The sequence below is a fragment of the Chrysemys picta genome, chromosome 4, assembly GCF_011386835.1.
Source record: "Chrysemys picta bellii isolate R12L10 chromosome 4, ASM1138683v2, whole genome shotgun sequence".
In the NCBI taxonomy this organism is placed as follows: domain Eukaryota; kingdom Metazoa; phylum Chordata; order Testudines; family Emydidae; genus Chrysemys; species Chrysemys picta.
The window spans coordinates 30,168,112-30,180,424 of record NC_088794.1 but is presented as its reverse complement, the minus strand read 5'-3'; positions in this window follow the sequence as shown (position 1 = coordinate 30,180,424).

Sequence of the window (12,313 nt, the reverse complement as noted above, 5' to 3'; positions counted from 1 at the left end):
GATTTACTTTGAGGATGAGAACTGATAGGTCAGACCGAGAGTGATGAAAAAAGAAAAAGAAAAGAAAACTTGCCCAACACTTTCAAAAGACGAGCCTGAGAGCTTAAATTCATAACTGTGCTAAACACTAAAAATCATGGACTGAATAGAGACACTGGATTTATGGCCTATTACAACAATCCATAACCCACAAAGAAGCCTCCCTCCCCCCAGCTGATTTCCCCCACTCCCCCTTCTTTTCCTCTCTATGACTGAAGGGGTGTTAATGGGCCACTTCACCATGAGTGGGTGTTAAACTACTTACACTAAACAATCTGTTCCACCATATATTTAGCTGTGACACTGAGTACCTTTCTGAGACCTGAAGAGCTCTGTGTAAACTCAAAAGCTTGTCTCTCTCACCCACCTTGTCTCAGCTAAATAGATGACAGTCAAATGGACAAGAACAACCTACGAATGCTCAAGTGCTCCATCACACCACAACTCAGCTGCCTGACCATGCTCTTTAGTACACGAGACTCAAAGGAGCCATTTGAATGAAGGGGAGCTTTTATTTTAATTGGCTGCTATTTTTTTTATCTCTGAAATCTTGATGAATAATCTCCAGAGCAGACAGTTAGCCTTTGAGCTACAGAAAGGTTTAATTATAAACACTGTGACAAAATACTCAAAAACCAGTGGGAGAACACTTTAACCTGTCTGGTCATTCAGTGACAGACCTGCGGGTGGCTATATTACAACAGAAAAACTTCAAAAACAGACTCCAACGAGAAACTGCTGAGCTAGAATTGATATGCAAACTAGACACAATCAACTCCGGTTTAAATAAGGACTGGGAATGGCTGAGCCATTACAAACATTGAATCCATCTCCCCTTGTAAGTATTCTCACACTTGTTATCTAACTGTCTGTACTGAGCTAGCTTGATTATCACTTCAAAAGTTTGTTTTCTCTTAATTAATTGGCCTCTCAGAGGTGGTAAGACAACTCCCACCTGTTTATGCTCTCTGTATGTGTGTATATATATCTCCTCAATATATGTTCCATTCTATATGCATCCGAAGAAGTGGGCTGTAGTCCACGAAAGCTTATGCTCTAATAAATTTGTTAGTCTCTAAGGTGCCACAAGTCCTCCTGTTCTTCTTTTTGCGGATACAGACTAACACGGCTGCTACTCTGAAACTGTGACAAGCAAACCTAAATGAATTTCTCTCCTGCAAAGCCCCTCCCTGAGCCAGATTTGGCTCTCATTGAACCATTCTGCTTCTACATCATGGTAGGTTTTCTTCTGTTATTTTGTTTGTAGGACCATTTGTCTCTTAGCAGCCCCCAGCTCTGGCTGACTCTTCCTACCTGCAGGCAGATTCAGCCACTTCTGCACCTCTCCTATTTGCAGGCTGCCTGCCTGGGAACTTCCTTGCCCTCAGTGTGAATTACAGCGGAGGGCTGCCCTTCATTATTTTCTGACAGCAATACCTTCTTATGAGCCACCCTCCATACTTCCCTCTTCTGACATGTCCCATACCAGGGGCAAAGAGTAGGCAGGTCTATGTACCCCCATTGGGGCAACTCCACACCAGCCACGGAACCCCCTATCCTGGAGTTATTCCCCGGGGCTACTTCTGCCTGGTTTATGGCAGAGCAGCATAAGCAACAGGCAGGACAACCCAAAACTAGGCCCAACAGGAGCTGGAGGTGTTCGGCACAGTGAGTCTCTAGGCCATTGTTCTGCTCTGACCTTACAGTCATCCCCTAACAGCCTGCTGCAACATCATTGTAATGCTATATGGGGATGGTGCAGCTGTAGCAGAGGGACCCTGAAGGAACGCAGATGTCAGTCTCATGGAGACATCCCCAGCACTAAGAACAGGGAGATGGAATATGCTATGCATAGACAAAGGTGTCTCCAAAGAAAATATATTGCAGAGATTTCCAACTGGCACTTTGGCCCTCGTCCCTGGACAGGAGGGGGACTTTGAACCCGCGACCCAAATTATTAAACTATAGTTTTGGATTGAGGGTTGTTCGAATTTTTTCTTTTTAATATCTGACATTCCAAAGCAGTATGAAGAAAAAGTATTTGCTCTTCCATCAGCAATCTGCATACAATTACCTTCAGCCAGCAACATCAACCGCAAAGCCGCAGCTGGGTGCCAGGGATTTGCCAGCTGTAGAGTTATCAGTACCTGCAGCATCCTGGGGTTTTACTTTCGAAAACATGCCAAGACGTCCAGGATTTCTAACACGTATTGGCATGTTCCTGCAAGGGAGAGATGGAGTTTGCTGACAGGATGATCTGGCTACACAGCAGGTACTTTGGAAGGAACACAGAGTTCTCTTGGCTCAAATGAACTTTGCATAAAACTAAGAAGCCCTTGTCCCCAGGAGTCGTGTGTTTCCAAGCAAGCAGCAGAAGAGATTCTGAGCTATTTCTAGATGTCAAGCTGCAGCTGATCTCCCACACCTGGAGGTAAAACCCCCCAAACAACCTCATTATAAAGGAATGCTCACTGGGCTCCATCAGCTTTTGTGGAATGAACAGTCGGCTGGCTGATGTGACACGCAGAATGAGACTAATGGTGACTTACCTTTAGACAGCACCTTTCTTTCAGGAGGATCTTGGCTGGCTTGCACACTATGCATCCTAATTGACAAACTCTATAGGGATCCCTTCCCTCACTAATGGGGAAATGCAGCCACCTCTGGGGTGACAAGAGGCAAATAGTAAACAGTACACAACAGAACAACATAATAGTTTAGGACAGGAGTGGACAAATGCCCACATTTTACAGACTCAGCATGACCACTCTGCAAAGCAGTGGAGGGAGAGGGGGGTGGGAGAGCCGGAAATGAGCAATGTTATGCAAATTCTTCTGCACAATGTGGTGTCTGTGGGGATTGGAATAGTAGGGGAACCACAGGTAAGCATTAAGGTGTACAAGCAGAGCTGGAGAACGAGGTGCAGCACTACAATGGCAGGGGTGCTGCAGGTCAAGAGTGAAGTGCCCTGGCAGGGCTGTGGAAGAAGCGTACGTGTATCTCCTGCCTGCAGGATGCCTGCCTTAAGCCATTGGTACTGGCCATGTTGTTTGGCCTTTCATGAGCACTTAGGGCATGATCCACTGGCATCATTAGAAAGACACCCATCGACTTCAGTGGGCTTTGGCTCAGCCACTGTGTGTGCTCTCCTATTTTAAACACCAAAACAGCGTGGGCTGATTATTTAATTTCCCCCACATACAGACCCTTGTACACGGCTGCATAGAGACAGCACAAAGCAGATGGAAGCCGGGAGTTTGTGACCAAAGAGCGCCATCCCCTCTGCTTGTGGGTTAGAACTCTGCGTTGTAGCAGATGCTGGGCCTAATATGTTTTAAAACAGGGGTAGGCAAACTTTTTGGCTCGAGGGCCACATTTGGGTATAGACATTGTATGGTGGGCTATGAATGCTCACAAAATTGGGGATTAGGATGTGGGCGGGGGGGGGCTCCGGCTGTGGGTGCAGGCTCTAGGGTGGGGCCAGAAATGAGTAGTTCAGGGTGTGGGAGGGGGCTCCAGGCTGGGGCATGGGTGGGGGGGTGAGGGCTCTGGCTGGGGGTGCGGGCTCTGGGGTGCAGGAGGGTGGGACCGAAGGGTTCGGAGGGCAGGAGAGAGATCAGGGCTGGGACAAGGGGTTGGGGCGTTGGAGGGGGTCAGGGGTGTAGGCTCCAGGCGGCACTTACCTCAAGCAGCTCCCAGAAGCAGCGGCATGTCCCTTCTCCGTCTCCTACACACTGCCCCATCTGCAGGCACCGCCCCTGCAGCTCCCATTGGCCGTGGCTCCCGGCCAATGGGAGATGCGGGGGTGGTGCTTGCGGAGGGGGCAGAGTGCAGAGCAGAGCCCCCTGGCTGCCCCCACGCGTAGGATCTGAAGAGGGTCCATGCCACTGCTTCTAGGAGCCATGCAGAGCAAGCCCCCGCTCCCTGGTAGGAGCTCAAGGGCCGGATTAAAATGTCCAAAGGGCCAGATGTGGCCCCCGGGCTGTAGTTTGCCCACCCCCGTTTTAAAATGTCAAAGAGAAACTCAGGACACGTCATTAATGAAAATATCAGCTGTAAGGATCCAGATCATTGCAGTCACATCACTGTAAAATGCAGGGCTGGGGACCATTACTGCAGACCACTTGGCTCTTTTTTTTTTAAGGGAGGCTAAACAGGATACCCAGCCCCACCCCAAGCTTTCGATCAAGCCCCTGCAGCCTAGCTGTTAGCAGGCCAAATGAACCCTCACTAGCAAACTCTGCAATCATTTGAGTTTGACAGAAATACAGTTTCTTTCTAATTATAGCACAGGAGCAAGACAAACAGCCCGCCGACCTTTGGGAAGTGGCTAGAGACTTAAATAAGGGCAGCGGATACGCTAGGCTTCTGGCTAAAAACCATTTCTGAATTCCTTGCAAGATAAAAAAAATGCCGGGGTCAGTTCAGGACAAAGCCCCTCCAGGACTGAGGGCTGTTTTCTGCCCGGTGGCAAAGAAGAACCTTTGCACTTGTTGCCTCAGGAGCCTGTCCTCTGCCTAGCTCTCTGCTTCCAGCCTGACCACCTCTTAGTCATTAGTTTTATTCATTCATCATAGTGTGGCAACTGGGGCTCCAGGCTCAGCTAGGACCTCCGTTGTGCTAGGTGCTGTACATACACAGAGTGAGAGACAGTCCTTCCCTGAAAGAGCTCAGAGTGTAAATCAGAGGTGGGTAAACTATGGCCCGCAGGTCACATCTGGCCTGCAGGACCCTCCTGCCCAGCCCCTGAGCTCCTGCCCCGGGAGACTAGCCCCCGGCTCCTCCCCTGCTGTTCCCCCTCCCCTGCAGCCTCAGCTCACTGCGCTGCTGGCGCAATGCTCTGGGCAACGGGCTGTGAGCTCCTGGGGCAGCGCAGCTGCAGAGCCGGGGCCTGACCCGGTGCTCTGTACTGTGCGGTGGCGTGGCTGGCTCCAGCTGGGCGGCACGGTTGCCTGTCCTGGTGCTCTGGGCAGCACAGCTGTAGCGCCGCCAGCCACCGGTACTCGAGGCAGCGCAGTAAGGGGGCAGGGAGCGGGGGGGGGGGTTGGATAGAGGGCAGGGGAGTTCGGGGTGGTGGTCAGGGGGCGGCGGTGTGGATAGGGGTCGGGACAGTCAGAGGGTGGGGAACATGGGGGCAGGAGTCCTGGGGGGGTAGTCAGGAAGGAGAGGGGGGGTTGGATGGGGCGGCGGGGGGCAGTCAGGGGCAGGGGTTCTGGGGGTGGTCAGGGAGAAGGGGTGGTTGGATGAGGCAGAGGTCCTGGGGGGCAGTCAGGAATGAGAGGAGAGGTTGGATGGGGCAGCGGGGGGTCCAGGGACAGTCAGGGGACAGGGAGCGGAGGTGTGTGTGGATGGGGCAAGAGTCTCGGAGGGACCGTCAGGGGACAGGGAGGGTTGGATGGGGCAGGAGTCCCGGGAGTACTATCAGGAGGCAAGAAGCGGGGCTGGGTCAGATAGGGGGCGTTGGCCGGGCCACGCCTGGCTGTTTGGGGAGGCACAGCCTCCCCTTACCAGCCCTCCATACAATTTTGGAAACCCGATGTGACCCTCAGGCCAAAAAGTTTGCCCGCTTCTGGTCTAAATAGACCAAAGGACATATTATCTCCATTTGACAGACAGTGAGCCGTGGCACAGATATTAAGTGACTTGCCAAAGGTCACACCGGCAGTGCTGGGAATTGCACCCAGATCTCGAGTACCAAGCTAGCAGCCTCACCACAAAACGGTCCTTTGCCACCTTTAAAGCCTCATGTTATAGCTACTGACCTTTAGGGTGAATGAGACCGGGCAGGGCTATCTTCAAAGCAGTTAAATCTTGCGGCTTGAATGGGCCACAAGGAGCCACTGCTGCACAATGTGAGGTGCTTCCCAGCTTTCGGAGCTAGGCAAGCTACCTCATTTGGATCCCCCCAGCTCTTCTCAGGCCTACAGTGAGAGAGAGCACAGGCCAGGAATGGAACCATCACCCCTCCCTGGCCGTGCTAACCCCTTGCTGCCATGGTGAACGCTGTCAAGAAGGTGTGTTTGGGAGGTGCGGGGGGCTGGCGTTGCTTTGAAGGACTCACCTCAGTGCTGAAGTGCAGTAGAAGTTCAGCTCCTGTAAAGAAGGAAGCGTAAGAGACATGCTGAACTCTCCTTTGGTCGTGCCCCAACATCCTGGCTCAATGCAGGGAAATCATCTTGTGCGTCAGACCACAAGGCCGAGGCCTCCATTTCCTCCAGCACCTAAATACCACATTGTTATTTTAAACTGGGCAGAGTGGCGTCAAATGTTTGAATGACATTAGCCGGGAAGTGCTTGCCAAAGTTTTCTGGGAGTATGGAACGCTGGGGCAGCCAGGGGGGCGGCGAGTGGGGAAATTACCACCCAGCAGGACTGGCGGGTGTGGGGAGAAAGTAGGTCTAACGGGTGTGGGGAGGGGAGGAGAGGAAGCTAGGAGAGTCTGGACTGTGGTCAATCCCATTTAGATGATGATGATTCTTATTACAGCAGAAAGCCACAAAAGCACTCAGAGTAGGGGAATGGAATGCCCGGGGCTCTTGAACTTTTGTTCCTGTCCCTGGAGTTTTTTGATCTGGCCAATGTATCTTTTTAATGGGGCTTTCGATACAGAACAAAGCTGCTTAATGATTGGCTTTTGCTGTCCCGTTGCTGCGTGTGTTAGCTGCATGTCTCTCTTCAGGCAGCTTGTACACAGGGCTTTGAGGATGCTCCCATCCCTTAGCACAGACTGAAGGCCAGTTTGCACCAGCCTGACAGGGGACACCCGTGCGAGAAGGGGACAGAAGCCATGACAATGAAGTGATCAGTATGGCAACGTCAGAGTGATAAGTGGCTATTTTCCAGGCAGCCTGCAAGACGCAGGAGCCCTACACAATAAGGCAATAATCATCTGGTTTGGCTGCCAGGCCACAAAACGCAGCGCCCGTCTCACAGAGTTCAAACCATTAGGAGTGGTACAAAATACTCACTTTCCCTGGGCTGAGGGACAGGCTGGGCTTTGCACTTGTCAAACTCTGTGCAAAGCCACCTCCACACATCCTCTCCCATTTATAATCTGGGGTTGAGTCTACACAGTAAGGTCATTGAGCGCAGCTAAGCCATCACACCCACTCTTCTCCCTCGTGGCTGGGTTCCTTGGCAGGCCCAGCAGTGAAGCCAGGACAGCAGCTGCTGCTCCTCTTCTAGGGATTTGCATTTTCCTTGGCTTTACAAGGTTTCTGGGGATTGAGTGCTGGGGAGAGGGGCCAGATTAACAGACCTGCTGGAGACTCACATCTGTTTGCTCACCAAATAGGTACAGCAAGGGCAGCACCAGTATAAGCTTCCCCCATGCTGCCCTGTCATGAGCCTCAACCTTGAGCTGGATGGCTCATCTCTAGGGCTGAAATCCATGGCCAGGCTCTTCTAGTTCTTGGCTTCTTCGTTACCCAGATGGGTCTAGAGCAACCGTTTAATCCCCTTCACTCAATGGATGCTGCTTGACAGGGTGCAGCAGCAGTAAAACCAAGGCCTAACGTGGAGACCATTCACTAGCACCCAGGGCATCAGCTGGAAGAAAACTGGGAAGGGGGCCACCTCCTCTCCTCTGGTGGGGGACCCTCTGGTGGGCTAGGAAAGTAGATGCAACAAGCACAGCTGGGGGAGGGAGGAGGGGTGCTGACTCAGCACACTGCAGATGCAACCTCAAGCTGCCCCATCCCGCTGGAAGCCCAGAGAGGCGGGCAGTGCAAACTGGAATCCCCTTAAGGTACTGCTGCCCCATGTGAAGCAGGGGTGAGCTAAGCTCAGAATCTCTCTCTCTGGGTTCCCATGGCCAGTGCTCTGACGGCTAGAGTGCCAGTGGGCTGTTCCTAGATCCAGGGGGAGCTGGGTCCCAGAAGGTGCCTAGGGGGAGGCTAGGTTTGCAAGAGGCCCTTTCACAAGGCAAGGGAAGGGGCTAGAGGGACATTAACATTCCCAGCTGGAAAAGCAGGTAATTGTTTCTGGAGCAGCCTGTCCATAAAACTCCACCCAAGCTGCTGCGCCGGGGTGGGGGGTGGGCGGGTGATGGAAAATCTCAGCGCCATCCAACTCAGCCCTGAAGGTGACTTCTGAAAGATTAACTGCTGAAAGACTAATGAGAGCTGCTGTGAGGCTGGCCTAGCAAGCGGCCGGCTTGCAGGGGTTATTCCCAGGCGCAGCCTCACTGCAGCGGGAGGTGAGGCAGCAGCCAGAGCTACTGATACAACCTGATACTGAGGCTTGTCATCAAACATCAACTAAACCTCTCTCCCCTCCACGCTGCCGGGATCGTCTCACACAGGAACAAGCAGAACAAAGTGGCTGGTCCCCAGAGGACTGGACAGGGCGAGATGACCAGGCCCTGGGGGTGGAGGTAGGCAGTCTGTGTCGCCAGCACCTTCCTGGAATGATGCTCTTGTGCGGCTTTAGGAAAAGTTGACTTTTGCCCAACTTCTGTCCTGGATTCCCCCTCCCTCCTCATTGATGCACTTTAAAGCACTGAGCAGCTTTTCAGCTGTCAGCTGAGAATTGGCTGGTTTCCAGGGCTTGAGGCTGACCGGCAGTGCCTGGGAAGATTTCTGCCTGCTGGGAGGTGGAGCCCAAAGAAGGCTCTTGCGGGGGGGGGAAGAATTCCAGAATCCACCCCCCCCGCCCACCCACGGTCTCTGTTAGCCCAAACCCACAACATGACTCATCTTCACCAGCTATCACTTCCCTGCAGGGAGGAGATGGGTCACATTAAGAGGGCATATATAGGGGGTATATATAAGCATCTGCACCTGTCAGGAGGTAGGACTACTGGGTGCGAGCAGCAGGTAGGAGGCCTGAGGCTTGGGTGACAGGTGGATGGACATCTTCAGGCGCTTTGTGGGTGGGGGTTGTTTTGTTATAGGAGATCGTTTTTGTGGCAGGAGAGAGAGAAGTGGAAGAGCCCGGCCATTCAGGGCTCAGAATTCCGGAGCTCTGCTTCAGTGCGCTAAGGATCAACGTTGCCAAGCTAGCATCTCTCACATGCTGACTGCTTGGCGTGGTGGAAGGCACAGCTCCCTGAGAGTGGGATGGTGAAATGTGAGATGAGCGTGTCCTTTGCCTGCATTACTGTGCACTGATTTAACAGAGGGGTGTCCCAGGAATGTCATACGGTCTCTTCACTGTGTGTTTAACTAGAGGCTTGTTCCTTTGCAAGGTGCAGCCAGGAATGACTCTCTCGTGTCTGTCCCCTCAGGAGCTCTCATCTCCTGATGGAGCTTCAGGAAGGGCCGTCTAATCCAAAGCCCTAGAGCCATAACAGCAGTGAAAATGAGTGGAGAGAGGTTTTCCCACTTCAAATGTACACACATCAAGAATGACTCAGTGAATCCTTTCACACCCTGACTGTGTTCAAATGTAATAGAAGTTGCCCAAAATCTCACTGTATACCTATTTGCCTTGCAATAATTGCACAGTTAGAAGTGTGGGGGAATCGCTGTAGCTCCCCCTGTCAGATGGAATCGAGAATTTGCTGTACTAGATGGTCCAGGGACATCTACATCGAGCACATCACCGGCCACCGACAGTACCAGGAGGCGTGAGCCAGAGTGACATCGTTCTCCCATTATGAGAAAGGGACCAAGTGACCTTCTCCGTTGGATCATATGAACTGGAACCATAAACTCCCTAAACATTAAATCTCACCAAATGAGGGTCAATCCATCCTCATCATCATATCCACTCATTATACTCCACACCCGAACACAATCACTCTATGAACTTCATACCCTCATATCTCAATGTCTGTACTTTGACCCATCAACCTTTTACCCCCAATCGGGAATATTGCAGATTATGTATTTCTCATGCCATTTGATCTTAAACCAAACTTTGCACCCTCGATAATCTGTATGTTATTCCCTGATAACCAGAAACTTCTATGCTCAAACTCTGTTCACAATTTTTTTTAACATCATCTTAATAAAATTTTAATATCAGGTTCTTAATCTAACTTGGTATCGCCCTTAGATTAGGTAGTCAAATGGTCTGATCTAGGACAGATGTGTCTAATTCTGCAGGCTACTGCGTCTAGGCGAATGTACCCATTTCTCACCATTTTGCTACATGCATCCAGCTCACAAAGTTTTAGAAAGACAGAGGCCCAAAGGTCTTTCCTCCCGCCCCATATTGCAGCAAAAACTCACACTGAAGGCAGCAAGAATTACAAACATATCATGAGAGAAGAACAGAGCCCTGTGTGAATGACCAAACTGTTTCATCTGGTCTGCTGAAAACCCTATACAAGTAAAAGCAGCAGAGATTAAGGCTTCTTTTGTTTGCGCTGCCGCATGGTCCACTCCAGGGACGCTGGGGCAATTTTCACCTTCTGCTGAAGAACTGAAACAGGATCACACATTAAAACCAGTAGACGTTATCCCAAAAGAATTGATTTCCTGAGTGTGGGGTTGGCACTGGTGAATTTCACACCTGCCCATTTCTGGGTTAGAGGAGAGACAAAGAGACATCTGCTCCGGCTCTATAATAAACGAGCTGTGTGTGATATTATTACATACATTTAGAGAGCAACCACCACCATGCTATCCCTGGATAGAGACAGCAAAGAACATTGTCTCAGCGGCAGGAATGCAAAGTAAAGCCCGTCCCTTAGAAAGAATAGAACCCTGATACCAGACATCTCTGTGTTCTTGGGGAATCAGGGTGCAGTATCCAGCCTGACGCATGAAAGACACCCTCCTCCCCGCCCCGCCTCTGCTTAAACCAAAACCCATCAGAGGAAGAAAACTTGCAGAGAGCAGTGAAGGGCATTGGGAGACACACCTAGACCCCTCCTGACAAGGGTGACAAGATTATGGCCTTGGCTACACTGGCAATTCACAGCGCTGCACTTGCTGCGCTCAGGGGTGTGAAAAAACACCCTTCCCCCGAGCAAATCGAGTGCAGCGCTGTAAAGCGCCAGTGTAATCAGCGCCTGCAGCGCTGCAAGCTATTCCCGTCGGAGAGGTGGAGTACTTGCAGGGCTGCGAGAGAGCTCTTGCAGTGCTGGCAGCGCGACTACACTCGGCAGCGCTGTGAATCCACGAATGTAGCCAAGGCCTAAGACGTCTCCATTAGCATACAGAATGGAGAGCAGAGACAACTCACCTAGCTTCATCTGCATGAAAGATGGGACAGGGAGACATCTCACTTTACATACAGAATGGAGAACAGAGAACCACACTGAATTCTGGGACCAGAAAAAGCAGGGAAGCACTGCATCCTGGGAATCTCTGCTCCAGATGCTACTGAACCTATGTCTGCACACACCCAGCTCAGCAGTTATCAGACCAATTCTAGTAATGAATCCTTAATTGATATCCAAATAGTGAAGCAGCCTACTTGTATTGTGAGCTCCCTGGAAGAAAACACCACCCATAGCCAAGAGTGATCAGCTCCTATTGTATAGTCTAAAGAAAACCCTTGAGTCATCAGTTTACCTATAAACAAATCTAGTGTTCTCCTTTGAACCATTGTATTTTCTCTACAAAAATCCCTACTCACCCTCTAGTCAGGGTTCTGATGCTTAGATCCAAACTAGGCATCAGTTCCACTAGAACTCCATCATCTCCTCACTGATCGTGCTGGGGACTCTGCCTGCCTCTTGCCCTCAGGACCCTCAGCTACCACCATCACCTGGGAACCCCGACCAGTTGAAGCTTCAGGGAGCAGTGAGACCCCCTTCTTTCTCTCTCTCTCTGTTTTCCTGTCTACCTTAGGTATTAGCCTTTAATCATGTATGTTATGTTGGTTTAGTCCTCCTTGTGTAGTTATCACTATTATTCAATAAATAACTTCTATGGTTAAGTTGGTTGCTTCTCTCTCTCTTGCTGAACTTTACTCGTTTGTGGTTTTAGCTTCCCCCATTCACTCTACAGCAATGCTTCTTTTACCTAAGCTAAAGATCTCTGCAGCGCCCAAAATACTGTAGGGTTTGCTCATCGAGTAGGTTACTGCCAGTACAATTGTGTTGGGGGAGTGGGGATAGGGATGTGCTGAATTTGGGACGCATCAGGGTAACAGCTTGAAAGTGCTGCTTGACCCAGTCCATGGAGCGCAGGGGCATATAAGGGGTCAGCTTGACAGTGCTGATTGACCCGGTCCGTTCAGACTTGCTCTGTTAATGTACGTGTGGGGGTGGGGGTGTTCATCCGGTTCTGGGGTGGGAGTAACCCAGCCCTAGGGACCCTAGATCCTGCAGGATAGCTCCATTGGGAGGGGACTTGCAGAAGGGAGAAGTAGAGCTCCA